Source organism: Solanum stenotomum, chromosome 2 (assembly GCF_019186545.1).
Source record: "Solanum stenotomum isolate F172 chromosome 2, ASM1918654v1, whole genome shotgun sequence".
NCBI classification, from domain to species: domain Eukaryota; kingdom Viridiplantae; phylum Streptophyta; class Magnoliopsida; order Solanales; family Solanaceae; genus Solanum; species Solanum stenotomum.
The window spans coordinates 41,749,946-41,765,489 of record NC_064283.1 but is presented as its reverse complement, the minus strand read 5'-3'; the positions used below and the strand labels follow the sequence as shown (position 1 = coordinate 41,765,489).

General features: G+C 42.6%; 1 pseudogene; it reads left to right on the top strand.

The window, feature by feature from the left end:
* Positions 1–200: 200 nt before the first annotated feature.
* LOC125855987 (uncharacterized) lies at positions 201–14,987 on the top strand (annotated as a pseudogene).
* The last annotated feature ends 557 nt before the right edge of the window (positions 14,988–15,544 follow it).

Here is a 15,544-nt window from a genome sequence, read left to right as displayed (position 1 = left end):
ATGGTCAGTTTGATTCGCACAATACACTCGGTGACTCGCCGAGAGAGCATTTGTTCGCCTTTTGCCTGCGCCCTTGTATCATTTGTACATCAATTTCAATGATTAGCTTGGCAGCTTAGCTGAGAAATTCCACACCTAGAAACACTATTTTTGCTCCTATGTGAATCTATATTTAACTTATCCTCAAAGTTTTTGCAGAAATGGCTAGACCAAAAATCACAGGGAGAGATGATCCACCAAGGCACATAAGGGCACGAGAATCTAGAAAAGATGAAAAAAGAGCAGAGGTAGCCAGACAAAGGAAGTACACCAAGGAGGCTGGGGAAAAGAGACGAATTCCTTTTGACCTTAATATGCACCCATGTGATCGAAGTTTAGTTAATGCAATACATGCCTTCAGAGTAGCTCAAGATCATTGTTTTACTTCAGGAAGATACATCGGGCATTGATGCCCCAGTAGATAGAGAAATGGCATAGACAGGACCTTTCTCTACCCTTCTCTCTTAATTACTAGCATGTACTTTTGGATACTTATTACTTTCCTTTGAGGACAAACGCTCTTTATTTGTGGTGGGGTGAGGCCCACACCTTTTGTGTTGACATTCATGTTTTGTTCTGTACATATTTGGGTTGTCGCCTTTAATTTGTGTTTTAAATACTGCTTTTCTGTGGATGTGCACTCTTTGCATCTCGTTGTGACTAGCCATTTATCGAATTGATTTTTTTGTGAGGATCATTGCACACTAGCGAACATGTCTAGTCTTGTTTGACTGAAGTATCGATGCCTTGTGTGATTAGCATACTGTGAACCATGCATGAACAAACCTAGAATTTTCCCCGTTAGTCTGATTGATTTAGAAAGGTGTACTCTTGAGCTGATCTTAGGCAACTTTTGAAGAGTGTGAACCAATTTAACATATACCTCTTTTTGTGGCCTACCCGTGAGCGTGTGAAACTCTCCTGAACACTCCTTGAACCTTACCTTTTTTTTTTGAAAAACCTTGATAAACCCTAGACCTTGCTTGATCCGCTACCTATAATCCTCTTGAATTGTGGTTTAGTGAATAGCCAACTTAGGACAAAAAGCCCAAGTTGGGGGTATGATGAAAAGGAAAAGGAGAAGTCAAGAGGTGCAATAAGAAGTGCCCCTTAACCCATGATGTTGCAGAACATTGGAACCCTCTTAAAAAAATGAATGAAAAAGAAATTGGTGTATTTAAGCACAAAGGATATTGGGATACCAAGCAATTCATGGGAAATGAATAAAAGGATGACTTAGAAGCACTAGAAAAGAATTGATAAAGGAAAAGAAGGGAATGCCTTGAGAATACCAAAACTCACGAGGAAAGAGTCACTGAGCCTGAATGACCATACCCTTGCACTCAAACCCATTACAAGCCTTAGAAAGACCTTTTTGATCTTGAGTAAGCTGGATCAAAAGTCAATTGGAAAATAAGGGCAAACCTATGGGTGAAAACATGCATTGTATTCCTTTTTTTGAGTGTGAGCGTTGTATATGATTCCTGATCTTAAATTGACTCATATCTGTGTGTGAATATGGAATCATTCTTTACGTGAGGGCATTTCGATACTTTTGTTGAGCTTGAACTTGCACAAGTAGCAAGTATTGCGAGCATGAGAATCTTTGGTAATGGTGTATCATAATTTGAATCTTTGAGTACACAAGTGATCCTTGCATAAGTAAATTGAGTCTTGTTGTGTGCATTCATGATTTAGTCTTGTGTAGCACTGTTTGAGGCACCATATTCGAACTGCTGAACTTAAGTTTGCTTGAGGAAAAGCAAAACTTTAAGTTGGGGGTGTTGATGAGTCCACAAATTAGACTCATTTAGGGCTTTATATTAATACAAACAGTGTCCTCGAATGCTTGATTTATTTCAATACCTGATTAAAATGATTAAGATTCAGGTATTAGAAGATTTACTGGAAACATGGACACTTAGGCGCAAAACGGAGCAAAATGAGGCTGAAAAGAACAAGAAATGAAAGTCTGCGGATAACCGAGTCCAACTTGGTGCGTTCCCGAATTGACTTGCACCCCCCTTTGTTCCAGTACACGAAGCCTTGAAGGAAGTGGATCGAAAGGAGAGAAAAGGAGCAGTCGGCGAGTCACCGATTAGTTCGGCGAAGCGGTACTGTACCACCCAATGATCCAGAATATGAGGATGCTAAAGGCAAGACACTAAAGGTGATAAGCTAATTAAAGGGTGAATCTCCGAGTACATCCGCGATCTCGACTAACGTCATCGAACGATCCTCCACAGCACAATCTGTGAAAACTATAAATACTATTTAGAGTTGTAGTCTTAGTGTGGAACATTTTAGAATAAATATTATTGTTAGTCTATAGTATTTTTCTGTATTTTTCTCTCAAGTTTGGAGAGGGTTTTGTGGAGACTTGAAGAAAGGAGTTCATCTTCCCCGAGTTGGAAGTAGGTCTTCTTTATTCTTCTTCTGTAGCTTAATTCAAGGTTTAATTTCTTACACCCAGTTGATTTCGTTATCTTGTTAGGTATAATTTCTTATTTCTTGATGTGTGGCTAAAAACCCCATTCTTGGGGTGTGATTTAGCAAATATGGGTTGATATTCTTGTTCGGTCTTGCTTGCTGATTGGTTAGATGTATTTTAATGGTGATTTCACCTAGTGGTTGTAGTTTAATCTAAAGGGTTTGTAGTTGCAAACACAAAGCCATGTATGTGTTTTTGGCTTACCCGAGAGGGAGATCGCGAAACCAAAACCACTAAACCGATGGCCTAAGTAGTGGGTCGACTTGAGGTTCAGCCCGAGAGGGTGAGCCGTAGTCCCATATTCTAAAACTCATCTCGAGAGAGAGTGGGGTAAGGAGTAGGCTGGTCTTCATGCGGCAAATGGGTGTCCAAAAGGAACGCATTTGAGACGGGGTAAGTTGCCTGAGAGGGAACTTATTTCCATTTAAAGCTTAGACTAGTCACTATTGTCTTACAAATTTCCTATTGAAAGCATGTACCTAACGATTTATCTCAACTTGTATTGCTGTCATATCCCAAGAACCTTCCCCATACTTGATCTTATTTATTTTACCGTTTTACTATTTGTGACAAAACCCCCATTTGATATTTGACACTTTCGTGTCACCTCCCTTTAATTTACTGTGTTTTTGTTCGTTAATATCTTTAGCTACGACTAGTTAGAATGTAATTTTATTTTTCTATCAATTCTCAAAATCACTCCTTTGGGACACAACCCCAACCCTTGGTTGGGTTACTGTATTATCGACGATCGTAGACACTCATACCATAGGATAGTGTCATTGGTCACGATAAGCATCACCTACGATCTTGAATTGAGAAAAACTTTGAGGAAAACGGCTAATCAAGTAGTACGCAATAATCCAATCGGAGAGGATCAAGGAGATGGAATCTTAGTAACTAAGATGTATGCGTCGTGCCGCGACATTAAATTAAGCGCTTATTGGGAGATAGCCCAATTAGTAGTGTAACTTCTTACTTTATTGTTATTTTATTAGTGTCACTTTTTATTGTCTTGTTTTTTGCGATTAGGGGAAGTTTGAGTACCCAAAAAAAAATGTTGAAGCAAAGGAGCATATTTGAGCTTAAGTGTGGGGTGTGTTCAACCCTTGATGAAAATAAAGAGAACATGCTACTAGCTAGGCCATAAGGCTTCAGGGAGTTTTACTAACCCTTGTATTAAATTTTATTAGATGCTTTGGGGACATAAAATATTTTTAAGTGTTGGGTGAAAGAATGAATTCCTTGTCTTGATTGTTTTCTTGAGTCTTTTTTTTAGGATGGGTTCCTTGGCTTTTGTTTTCGGTTCTTTTTCTGAGGATAGTCCTTTTGAACCGAGTGTCTTTATTTTTTAGGAATAAATTTTCTTTTAATTTTTTTTAGAGAAAAGAAAAGGCCCTTTTGAGTTGTGTGATACTTGCTATTTAGGCCTAATTTTTTAGTAGTACTTTCTTCTGAATGCTTGATTAAAGAAAATGCAGACTCTTTGACATCTAAGCTCATGGTTGTGACTTTGTATATTGCTTATTTTATTTTGTAGTTTGTTATGATTGTGTCTCTCTTAGAAGTGGAATTGATCCATCTTAATTGATACTTGTGCAATGTGGGGTGAGAAATTGTTTATTCCATGTTTTGCATCTTAGTTTAGAACTTGCCTTGCATATTATTGAAGCAAAATAAAAAGTGATGTTTTGTATAGGAGATGATAATAGGCTTTCTTTGATTTTTCTGGTAAATTTTAGCCTTTTCAGATATTTTATCACTAGTTAGCCCTTTTGAGCCTGTAGCCTTTTGTTGGTAGCCAATTTTGCCCTTGACTATTTTGTTGAATCCCTAGTTTTTGCACCTTGTTTCCTTGAGCATTATAGCATAGACTTATTCTAATTATCAATTCTGAGAAAAATGGATGGTTGAGTGAAAAGGTAATCAATGATAGCTACAAAGTGCTTGAAAGCCCTCTTTGAAAGAATATGACATGAAAAAAAAAATTACCTTGATGATGGCCCTGATCCTTCCAAAGACATCGTGCACCTTAATGCATGTAAAATATGTAAGTTGAGGGTGGCTATTATGAAGGAAAACTTACAAAAAAATGATGCAAAAAAAAAAGATTGAATCATTCTTGAGATGATGAGAATTACTTGTGAACTAATTGTTGAAGAGAGGACTAAAAATAAAGAGAAGAAAATAATGTGTGATAAAGTCTTAAAGTGCAAAGTGCTTAAAGAAGTAAAAGTCACTATTATATAGTTTTCCTACCCATCCCCTAGCCTACATTACTGATAGACCATGAGTTTACGGTATTTCTAATACATTTCACTTAAAAGTTGTGTGTGTCTAGGGCCTTCTTATATTGGTTTTTATGTATTTTATCATGTTTTGCAGGAAAGGTGTTCAGGCGCGGAAGTTTAGAGACAGCTGAAGGAAATGCAGAAAAAGGCATCCACGGAGGTCATCTACGGACCGTAGGTCCATTCACGGTCCGTAGGTGATGACCGTAGATCAGCAGGAATGTGTTGAGGACAAATCAGGGAAATCTGACCAAGTGTAGAACCACGGTGCCCATTGACGGTCTGTAGATTGATCTACGGACCGTACTATTGATCCGTAGAGTGAGACTGCGAGGGTTCCAGTACCTGATTTTTGAAGATGCTAAGTATGGAGCTACGGAAGGGATTGATGGACCGTAGGTCTATCAACGGTCCGTGCTGCTGGTCCGTCATTTGCTTCAGAGAAGCTGATTGTTGGATGCTGAAATATTTTCTAAGTCTCGAGTGACGGAAAGGGCTTACGGACCTTAATTTGTTTCCTTTTTTATTTAGGATTTGTTTTCTATAAATAGGACATGTAAACCTCGTTTTTAAAGGTTAGACACTATTATTCTATTTTTGCTTTGTAACTTTGGAGATTAATTTGCAACCCTAGCAATTATTGATTTCCCAAGTTCATTTTGAAGATTTTGGCTTTGCAATTCAAGTTAATTTTCTAGGTTTATTATTCTCTTTACGTAAGTTCATGATTTCTCCATCTACAATTATGAATTATGTTCTTGCTAATATGAGTAACTAAATCCACAACTAGGGTTGTGGGAACCATGATCAATTAACAAAGTATGAATAGTAAATAAGCAATTCTTGACTAGTATTTTGCATGCATTGATAATTCTTTCGTTTAGAAGTCTTTTTAACGGTGGCCAACGTTAGAACTCGCCTTGTTACTACTTGCCGGACCAAGGAGGTAATTAACAAGAAAAGAATTATCAACATAGATTTAGTGTGATACTATCTAATAGGCTAGTGTCGATTGGTGCGAAGTAATAACTAAGCCAAACATCGATTATGATGTCTAATATGAGGTAAAGGTAAGGGTTAGTAAATTATACACACGTAGCCGGACCAAGGTGCGGGGTGAAATTCTCTAGATGCCGGACCAAGGATTTAGAGATACCTAACTTATCACTTTGCATGTAATACACTAGAAAAGGATTGCTATTACTAGGATTACTGCGTTATGAGATTATGGGGAACACGTATACCCTAGTTATTTCTCTTATCTTGATAACAACCAAAGTTGAGTTTAATTATTGATTACAATATTACTTATTACTATTTGTTTTACACAAGCACAAACCCCCCTTTTTATTACCTGTTTCTGGAAATAATTTGACTAATCGAATATAGTTGTCGGTTAAAAGTAAAGTCTAAACCATTTTCCTCGTGGGATCGATCCCAACCTACAAGTTGGGTTCTTTACTTGATAACGATCGCTTATGCTTCTGAAAGGAGGTGTAATTTGAGCGTATCAAATTTTGGCGCCGCTGCCGGGGAAACTGGCTTTTAGATTTAGTTTTAACTACAATATTGAACGTTAGTCAAATATTTCCTAATTTTATTTTTTTCTTTGTTTTTGTCTCTCTCAGGTTCAGACTCTAGTGTATGCCAAGTACACGGAGCCAAGGCGAACCACTTACTCCGTACGATCCAGAGTTGAACAGAACTTTGCGAAGAATGAACAATCAAGGACTTCCAGTTCATCCTATCGGAGGAAATCTAGATGAAGCAGTTGAGTTACAGCAGCCAAGAGTAGTTGGTGGGGAAAACCGGGGTCTAGCTGAAAATCAATTGGGAGATGCAGTGAGAGTGCATGGTCCACCAGGCCCACAACACCATGACAACTATCGGGGCAACGTCGACATAGCAGATTCCGATGGACCCATCGTCCTACCTCCTCTACCTCCAGGGCACACATTTGTGGTGACTAGTAGTTTGATGCAGATGCTTACAGCAAGAGGCTTATTTTCAGGATCGCCATCGGAGGATCCACATGCTCACTTAGCCAAGCTCAGGGTGGTTTGCAAAAGTTGTGTAGGCAGACCAGACTTGGATATGAACGTCATTGGGTTACGAGTGTTCCCTCTGTCACTGACAGGCGATGCTGCAGTATGGTTCACTGAGCTTCCTTATAACTCAATTTTCACATGGGACCAACTAGCAGAGGTATTTAAAGCAAAGTACTATCCAGTATCTAAGAAGCTCAATCACAAAGATCGGGTCAACAATTTTGTGGCATTACCTGGAGAGTCTGTGAGTAGCTCGTGGGACAGATTCACTGCTTTCGTAAGAAGTGTCCCAAATCACCGTATTGATGATGAGTCACTGAAGGAATATTTCTATCGAGGACAGGATGATAACAATAAAGCAGTACTTGACACTATTGCTGGAGGTTCATATGGTGATTGTACATACGCACAGATTGCTGAAAAATTGGAGAGGATCTCTCGCAACAATAAAGCGTGGAGCACTAGAAGGTCAGATACTGGGAGAAACACATTTGCTGTTCATAATGCTACTGTTAACTCTGCAGATGATATTCGTGAGGAGATGGCTCAGATGAGGACAGAGTTGGGGTTGGTATTGAAGCATGTGAGTGGAGGAGCAGAAAAGGTAAATGCTGTAAATTACTTAACTAGAACTCCACCACCAGTTGAGGAGTGTTACTATGAAGAGGACACTTATGCGGTGAATGATCAGACGGGGGGTTTCCGACCAAACGCCCAAGGATCCAACACGGAAAATTGGCGCCAAGGTCAAGGGAACCAAGGTCGGAACTATGGAAATTACAACCGAGAGGGTCACTATGTCCGAGATGGGAACTTCAATCGCGACAACAACTACAACAGGAACAACTATGGCAACAGAAACGATCGGGTTGGACCCTATGTTCCCCCTCAAAATCGGGAATGTGGTGCTAGGGAAGTTGGAGGTAATATGACGCGTATTGAAGATATGCTGCAGAAGATGATGAGAAGGTTTGATGCCACTGATGAGAATGTGAAGGAGATGAGAAACGACTTATCTGGTATTGGTCAAAAGGTTGATGCCCATGCAGTGTCAATAAAGCATCTAGAGCAGCAGATGACGCAGTTGTCTACTACAGTGAACCCGCGTCAACCTGGCACTCTTCCTAGCAACACCATCCAGAATCCAAAGAATGATGGGCATTGTATGGCAATTACCACTCGAGGAGGCAAGCAAACCGTAGATCCACCTATGCCGTCTATGGTAGAAGTTGAGAATAGAAAAGAAGATGATGTGGTGAAAGTTAGAGAGAAGTCAGAGGTTGTGACAGAACAAGAAGTGGAGGTACCTCAGAAAGTGGTTCCCATACCTAGACCTCCACCACCTTTTCCTCAAAGGTTAGTGAAGAAGACTGAAGATGGGAAATATCGCAGATTTATCACTATGTTGAAGCAGCTTTCTATCAATGTCCCTTTGATAGAAGCCTTGGAGCAAATGCCTGGATATGCAAAATTCATGAAAGATATGGTGACAAAGAAAAGGTCTGTGAGTTTTGAAGATGATGATAGATTGCAGCATTGTAGTGCTATTGCTACAAGATCTCTGGTGCAGAAGAAGGAAGACCCTGGTGCTTTCACGATCCCATGTACTATAGGGTTATTACACTTTGCTAAGGCATTGTGTGATCTTGGTGCTAGCATCAACCTCATGCCTTTATCTATTTACAAGAAGTTGGGTCTAGGGGATCCAAAGCCCACTGCAATGCGGTTACTGATGGCTGATCGGACTGTGAAGAGGCCCATAGGTGTGCTCCATGATGTGCTAGTGAAAGTAGAGTCTTTCATCTTTCCGGCGGATTTTGTGATCCTTGACTGTGAGGTTGATTTTGAGGTTCCCATCATCCTTGGGAGACCATTTCTTGCCACAGGGCGTGCGTTGGTTGATATGGAAAAGGGACAGATGAAGTTCAGACTGAACAATGAAGAAGCAACTTTCAATATCTGTAGATCCATGAAGCAGAATGGTGAGCTACAAACAGTATCTGCTATAACTTACAGAGTGGAGAGTGGGTCAGAAGTGCAAATTGAAGAGCGATTAGGTGTTGAGGCACTAGCAGCAGTCATGATGAATTTTGGTAGTGATGGTATTGAAGAATATGATGAGTTGGTAGCCGCACTTGATAAGTGTGAATACCGGTCCAAACCAAAGAAGTATGAGCTAGACATGAAGAATCGCGAGTCCCCACCCACAAGACCATCTATTGTGGAGGCACCGAAATTGGAGCTTAAAGCTCTACCACCGCACTTGAGGTATGTATATTTAGGCGAAGAGAATACTTTGCCGGTCATCATTGCAGCAGATTTGAATGCAAGGCAAGTAGAGTGTTTGGTGACTGTATTAAAGAAGTTCAAGCGAGCGATTGGGTGGACTATTGCAGATATTATTGGGATCCCCCCCGGTATCTGTTCTCACAAAATCCAACTCATACCAGATCATAAGCCCAGTGTTGAGCACCAGAGAAGATTAAATCCACCTATGCAAGAGGTAGTCAAAAAGGAGATCATCAAATGGCTGGATGCGGGAGTTATTTATCCCATCTCAGATAGTAATTGGGTGTGTCCTGTGCAATGTGTACCTAAAAAAGGTGGTATGACTGTGGTTCCAAATGAAAGAAATGAGCTTGTTCCAATGAGGCCTGTCACTGGATGGAGGGTTTGCATGGATTACCGGAAGTTGAATGCGTGGACCGAGAAAGACCACTTCCCTATGCCATTCATGGATCAGATGTTAGATAGACTTGCAGGCAAGGGTTGGTATTGTTTTCTTGATGGGTATTCGGGCTACAATCAAATTTCTATAGCTCCAGAAGACCAAGAGAAGACCACCTTCACTTGCCCATATGGGACTTTTGCGTTCAAACGAATGCCCTTCGGATTGTGCAATGCTCCAGCGACCTTCCAGAGATGTATGATGTCGATATTTTCTGATATGGTGGAGGACACTATTGAGGTGTTCATGGATGATTTTTCAGTGGTAGGTGATTCGTTTGATCACTGTCTAAAACATCTGGCCGAGGTGCTCAAAAGATGTGAAGACTGCAACTTGGTGCTGAATTGGGAGAAATGTCATTTCATGGTAAAAGAAGGTATAGTGTTGGGTCATCGAATTTCAGAGAAAGGTATTGAGGTTGATAGAGCTAAAGTCGAGGTAATAGAAAAGCTTCCACCACCTATCTCTGTAAAAGGTGTTAGAAGTTTTCTTGGGCATGCAGGTTTTTATAGGAGATTCATCAAAGATTTCTCAAAAATTGCACATCCCTTGTGCAAACTGCTCGAGAAGGAGAATAAGTTCTGCTTTGATGATGCTTGTCTTAGAGCATTTGGAGAGTTGAAGGAAAAGTTGGTTACAGCACCTATCATTATTTCACCAGATTGGGAACAACCGTTTGAGGTAATGTGTGATGCGAGTGGAGTGGCGCTTGGTGTAGTATTGGGTCAAAGGCGTGAGAAAATTCTTCACCCCATTTACTATGCTAGCAAAGCTCTGAATGTGGCCCAGAAGAATTATACAGTGACCGAACAAGAACTTCTTGCAGTGGTTTTTGCATTCGAAAAATTTCGTTCCTACTTGCTTGGTACTAAGGTCATCGTGCATACTGACCATTCTGCATTGAGGTATTTGATGGCGAAAAAGGATGCAAAACCACGATTGATTAGATGGGTATTGTTGCTGCAAGAGTTTGATTTTGTGGTAAAAGATAGAAAGGGAACCGAAAATCAAGTTGCCGACCACTTGTCCAGATTAGAGGAAGAGGCCATGCTAAAGCTTGGAGATAGGGCTGAAATTAATGATGCTTTTCCAGATGAACAGGTATTGGCTGCTTCTAATGATTTGATTCCTTGGTTCGCAGACTTTGCTAATTATTTGGCAAGCGACATTGTGCCACCCGATTTGTCTTTTCACCAAAGAAAGAAATTTATGCATGATGTGAAGAAATTCTTTTGGGATGAACCTTATTTGTATCGTAGTTGTGCTGATGGGATTATTCGTCGCTGTGTGCCTGAGGTTGAAATGCTGAGTGTACTTGAAGCATGCCATTCATCACCCGTTGGTGGGCATCATAGTGGTATTCGGACTGCACATAAGATTTTGCAGTGTGGGTACTATTGGCCTACCATCCACCAAGATGCTCATGATTTCGCCAAGTCTTGTGATCGGTGCCAAAGAGATGGAGGGATTTCAAAGAGGCAAGAGCTCCCTATGAATCCCATATTGGTGATCGAATTGTTTGATGTATGGGGCATTGATTTCATGGGCCCATTTGTGAGTTCATATGGGATGAAGTATATTCTGGTCGCGGTTGATTATGTATCGAAGTGGGTGGAAGCAGTAGCACTTCCCAACAACGAAGGTAAAAGTGTCACCGCATTCTTGAAAAAGAATATCTTCTCCAGATTTGGTACACCAAGGGCTGTTATTAGCGATGGAGGCTCTCACTTTTGTAACAAGTTGTTTAAAACACTACTTGAGAAATATGGTGTCCGTCATAATGTAGCCACTCCTTATCATCCACAGACTAGCGGTCAAGTTGAGGTGTCCAACAGAGAAATAAAGCAGATATTGGCGAAGACTGTGAACGCCAATCGAACTGATTGGTCAAGAAAGCTTGATGATGCTCTATGGGCATATCGCACTGCATACAAGACCCCCATAGGTATGTCGCCTTACCAACTTGTATATGGGAAGTCTTGTCATTTACCAGTAGAGTTAGAGCACAAAGCTATGTGGGCAATGAAGAAGTTAAATCTGGACTGGGGCACTGCATCTAATCAAAGGTTGAACGACCTGAACGTGCTTGATGAGTTTCGCCTAAAAGCTTATGAGAGTTCGGCCTTATACAAAGAGAAGATGAAGAAGTATCATGATCAAAGAATTGAAAAGCGAGAATTTGTGGTTGGCGATCGTGTGCTGCTATTCAACTCCAGGTTGCGCTTGTTTCCAGGCAAGCTCAAGTCCAAGTGGACTGGGCCATTTTTGCTCACAAAAGTGCTCTCACATGGAGCGGTTGAGCTTGAAAATAAGGATGGAAAAAGGTTCTTGGTGAACGGGCAAAGGATAAAGATCTATTTGGGAAATGCTGAAACTGTGCAAGAAGTGATTGAGGCCTGCAATCTTGATGAAGTCTGAATAATCAAGATACCTGCGTCGTGCCGCGACGTTAAATCAAGCGCTGCTTGGGAGGCAACCCAAGATGTAAAATCTAGCCCACAATAGGGTTCTGTTTTATATTATGTAGTTTAGCTTTCTTTGATTACTTGCATTTTTGTATCAATGTAGGTAGGGGTTTCAGTATTTTAGTTTTTAGTGTTGGCTAGAAATAATAAAGGGTCCGGTGTTTGGTCTGTGAAGAAAAGGTGACTCCTTGGTCCTGCTAAATCATAGTACCATCACGCAATCACCCCACTCCTTGTTGCTTGTAAGGTAATAGACTTTCTCTTCACTTTGAATTTCAATTCATAGATTGAATATAGAGGGTCGGGAGTGGGTCTTGACCTTGGGTAATTGTTAGATGAAATTGCATGATAAACTTGAATAGTACAATGCCCTTGGAATGATAGATAGTGATTGTATAGCTTTAAATGTGATGTGAGTTTATGTGATCGTAAATACTACGTGCTAGTTTCAACTTAGGGTTCCACATCTAGTCTAAATTGTTGGGTATAATAATCGGTAGGAATCTTAAGAATGATGAACTAGCATATTTCAATTGTGTATATGCATGATTAGGTTATGTTAATATTGAAATGATTAGGTTATGTTAATATTGAAACCAAAAGCGAAAAATGTATGATACCTGGTACTGTTTGCGTCCATGATACCCCGTCTACGGACCGTAGATCCATCTACGAACCGTAGATGGGGTTCGTCATTTGATGCACCTGCAAATTTTCACCAAGTGTAAAACCACGGATGTCGACTACGGTCCGTAGATCTATCTACGGACCATTCTGTACTTCCGTGGTTTTCATCTACGACCTATATTTCAGGCACCCTGATCCATGGACCGTAGATCAGTCTACGGACCGTAGGTCTCCTCCGTGGATGACTTTTGTAGCATCTGTCAAAATTTTTTTTGGACATAGTCTGGGTTCTCACCAACTCTATATGAGTCCTTTTGTTCCATATGGTTAGTTTTGGCACTAATGATGTTCCTGCAGGTACGATGGCACCCAAGAAGATGGTCACCTACTCGAAACGGGGCAAGTCCAAATCGGTTGCCCCTAGCTTCCAGTTGATTGATGAGGACATCGAGAACGACTCTGACCCCGCATATGTGCCTCTGAACCCTAGGGCCTCTCGCGCAACACCCAGGAGCACCCCCGGAAGGTGATCCCCGACGTAGTCACTGTCTCCCAGTCTGATGAGGAGCACACACTGATCGGGTCACCAACTGGGGCTGCTTCCAGTTCGGAGGGTCCTGTGTCCGGCTCCGAGTCTACTCATGCCTCAGGCTCCCAATCATCACAATCAGAGTCTGTCCATGCTACAGGGTCCAACGCCAAATCGTCCACAGGTTCTGGAGAAAATGACCAAGCAGCCTCGTCTGATGAGGCAACTAGTTCAGAGGCCATTCCTGCACCTAGGAATGATGAACCCGCTCCGGTAGCAAGGGAGTTGAATAGGTGGTGTGTCGAGGGTTAATGGAAAATCTATAGGGATGCAAAGATGGTGAATGACAAACAGAAAATGGCCCGATTAATACAAGAGGAGCGCAGAGTCCTCACGGGGAGCTTGCATACTGTGCCAGATATTCACCGGCTTTTCAAACTTCACAAGTGTGACTGGATGGCTCGAGACCCAGGGACATATAGCGAGGAGATTGTCCGGGAGTTCTATGCTTCCTATGCTGCCACTCTCCGCGGGTCCATTTCCAAGCGGTCAAAGCCACTAGCGCAGGCCCCGCTCACTTCCACCTTGGTTCGAGGGTGTCCGGTGGATATATCACCCGCCACCATTAGCCGGTTTCTCTATGGTCCTACCACGGGCCACTCTTGGTCTCCTAACACATCGGAATTTGATTACCGCTGGGACATCGTGCGGAGTGGCACTTTCCAGAGGAATTCTGAGCAGCGAGAGGCTGTGATACTATGGCTGCCAGGTACATTGCTGCAGATGGCGAGCGTGTAGAATGGGTCGCTGCTCCACGGTTGGGCATCCGGAAGGCCACATTGAACTTCGTAGCAAAATTCTTCTGGCTATTGGTACGCAACAGAGTGTCGCCCACAAAAGCTGACAATCAGGTCACTTGGGACAGAGTGGTGATGGTTGATGCATTAGTGGCGGGAGTAGAGATCGACTTTGCCCGAATGCTGCTGGCAGAGATCCACGAGAAAGCTTTCAGGACCTCCACTACTTACCCTTTCCCCTGTCTAATATTTCACTTGTGTAGGAACTCTGGAGTGCCGATCTGGCATTTTGACAGGGTAGTCCACCCTACAGGAGCATTGGACATCGGCCTTATTCGGGATGACGCGAATGTGGCAGCACCTCGCAGAGAGCCCCAGATTGAGGTACCCCCCTTGAGCTCCGATCTTGCAGACACTATGGGGCAGGCACAGGGCGGTGACCCCATTATCCCAGACCACACCGACACTGTCCCAGGCTCCTCTCCTGAGGCAGCTAGTGTTGCCCCTAGTTCTTCCCTGTCTACACCACCGTTAGGAGCGACGGTTGTCCCGATGGCCAGAGTACAAAAGTTAGAGGCGCAGATGGCCACACTGTTGCAACACATCCAGCCTTAGATGCAAAAGTTAATTGCCGAGTCTGAGGCTAGATTGGAGCGCAGGATGGAGGGGATGATGGACCGTAAGGTCCTGGCGGTTAATAAGCGGCTTGACGCTTTTGAGTTGCGAGTCCTCGAGCGATCAGTTCCGGCCATAGACTTATCTACTCTCCAGGCCGACCTAGCCAGCCTCCGGACTGATGTGGATGCCATTATTGCTGCACCTTCAGTTGAGACTCCGGCTACCCCTACTGCACTGGCTGATGATACAGTGCTAGATGCTCTATTCAGTGGCATCGCCGAGGAGGGGCTTGCACTGACACATGCCAAGGGCAAGCGGCACCGCTCTCATCGCACGAAGGAAGAGAAAGCTTAGTAAAGACAGCGTCGGCAGGAGAAGGAGGCTAGGAGGGCCTCGATTGCAGATGAAGAGTTGCGCCAGCAGAGGGTGCTTGAGAAAGTTGTAGGGGCATCGAGCTCTGCCCCGGTTGCAGAGGATCAGCCTATTTTGAGAGGCATCGCGAGCACCACTGATGGTGCGGAGCGTTTGATAGAGCGCACTACTGAGGGTGCTAGGAGTGCTGAGGTGGGCACTACTGAGGGTGCCCCCACTGATGTTCCAGAGGGCTCCGGGAAACCGGATCCCCCTGCTTGTTGATGATTTGCCGGCGCTTTGCGCCACAGGTTTGCTTCACTCAAATCCATTCACTTTTACTATCTATGTATGCATTGTGGAAAATTGCATCTATTTTTGTTGGGGTGGGGTAAATGGATCGTGAGTGATAGGGTGAAGCCTGAGTAACCCAACTCATGTATCCTCTCTTGGGGTTTTCTTGCCTGTGTTCTTTTGCCCCAAGAGACTTTTTAATTTTTGTTGAACCGGCATGTCTTAGGATTGTGTGTGTAGAAGCATGATACAGAACGAAGCATGAT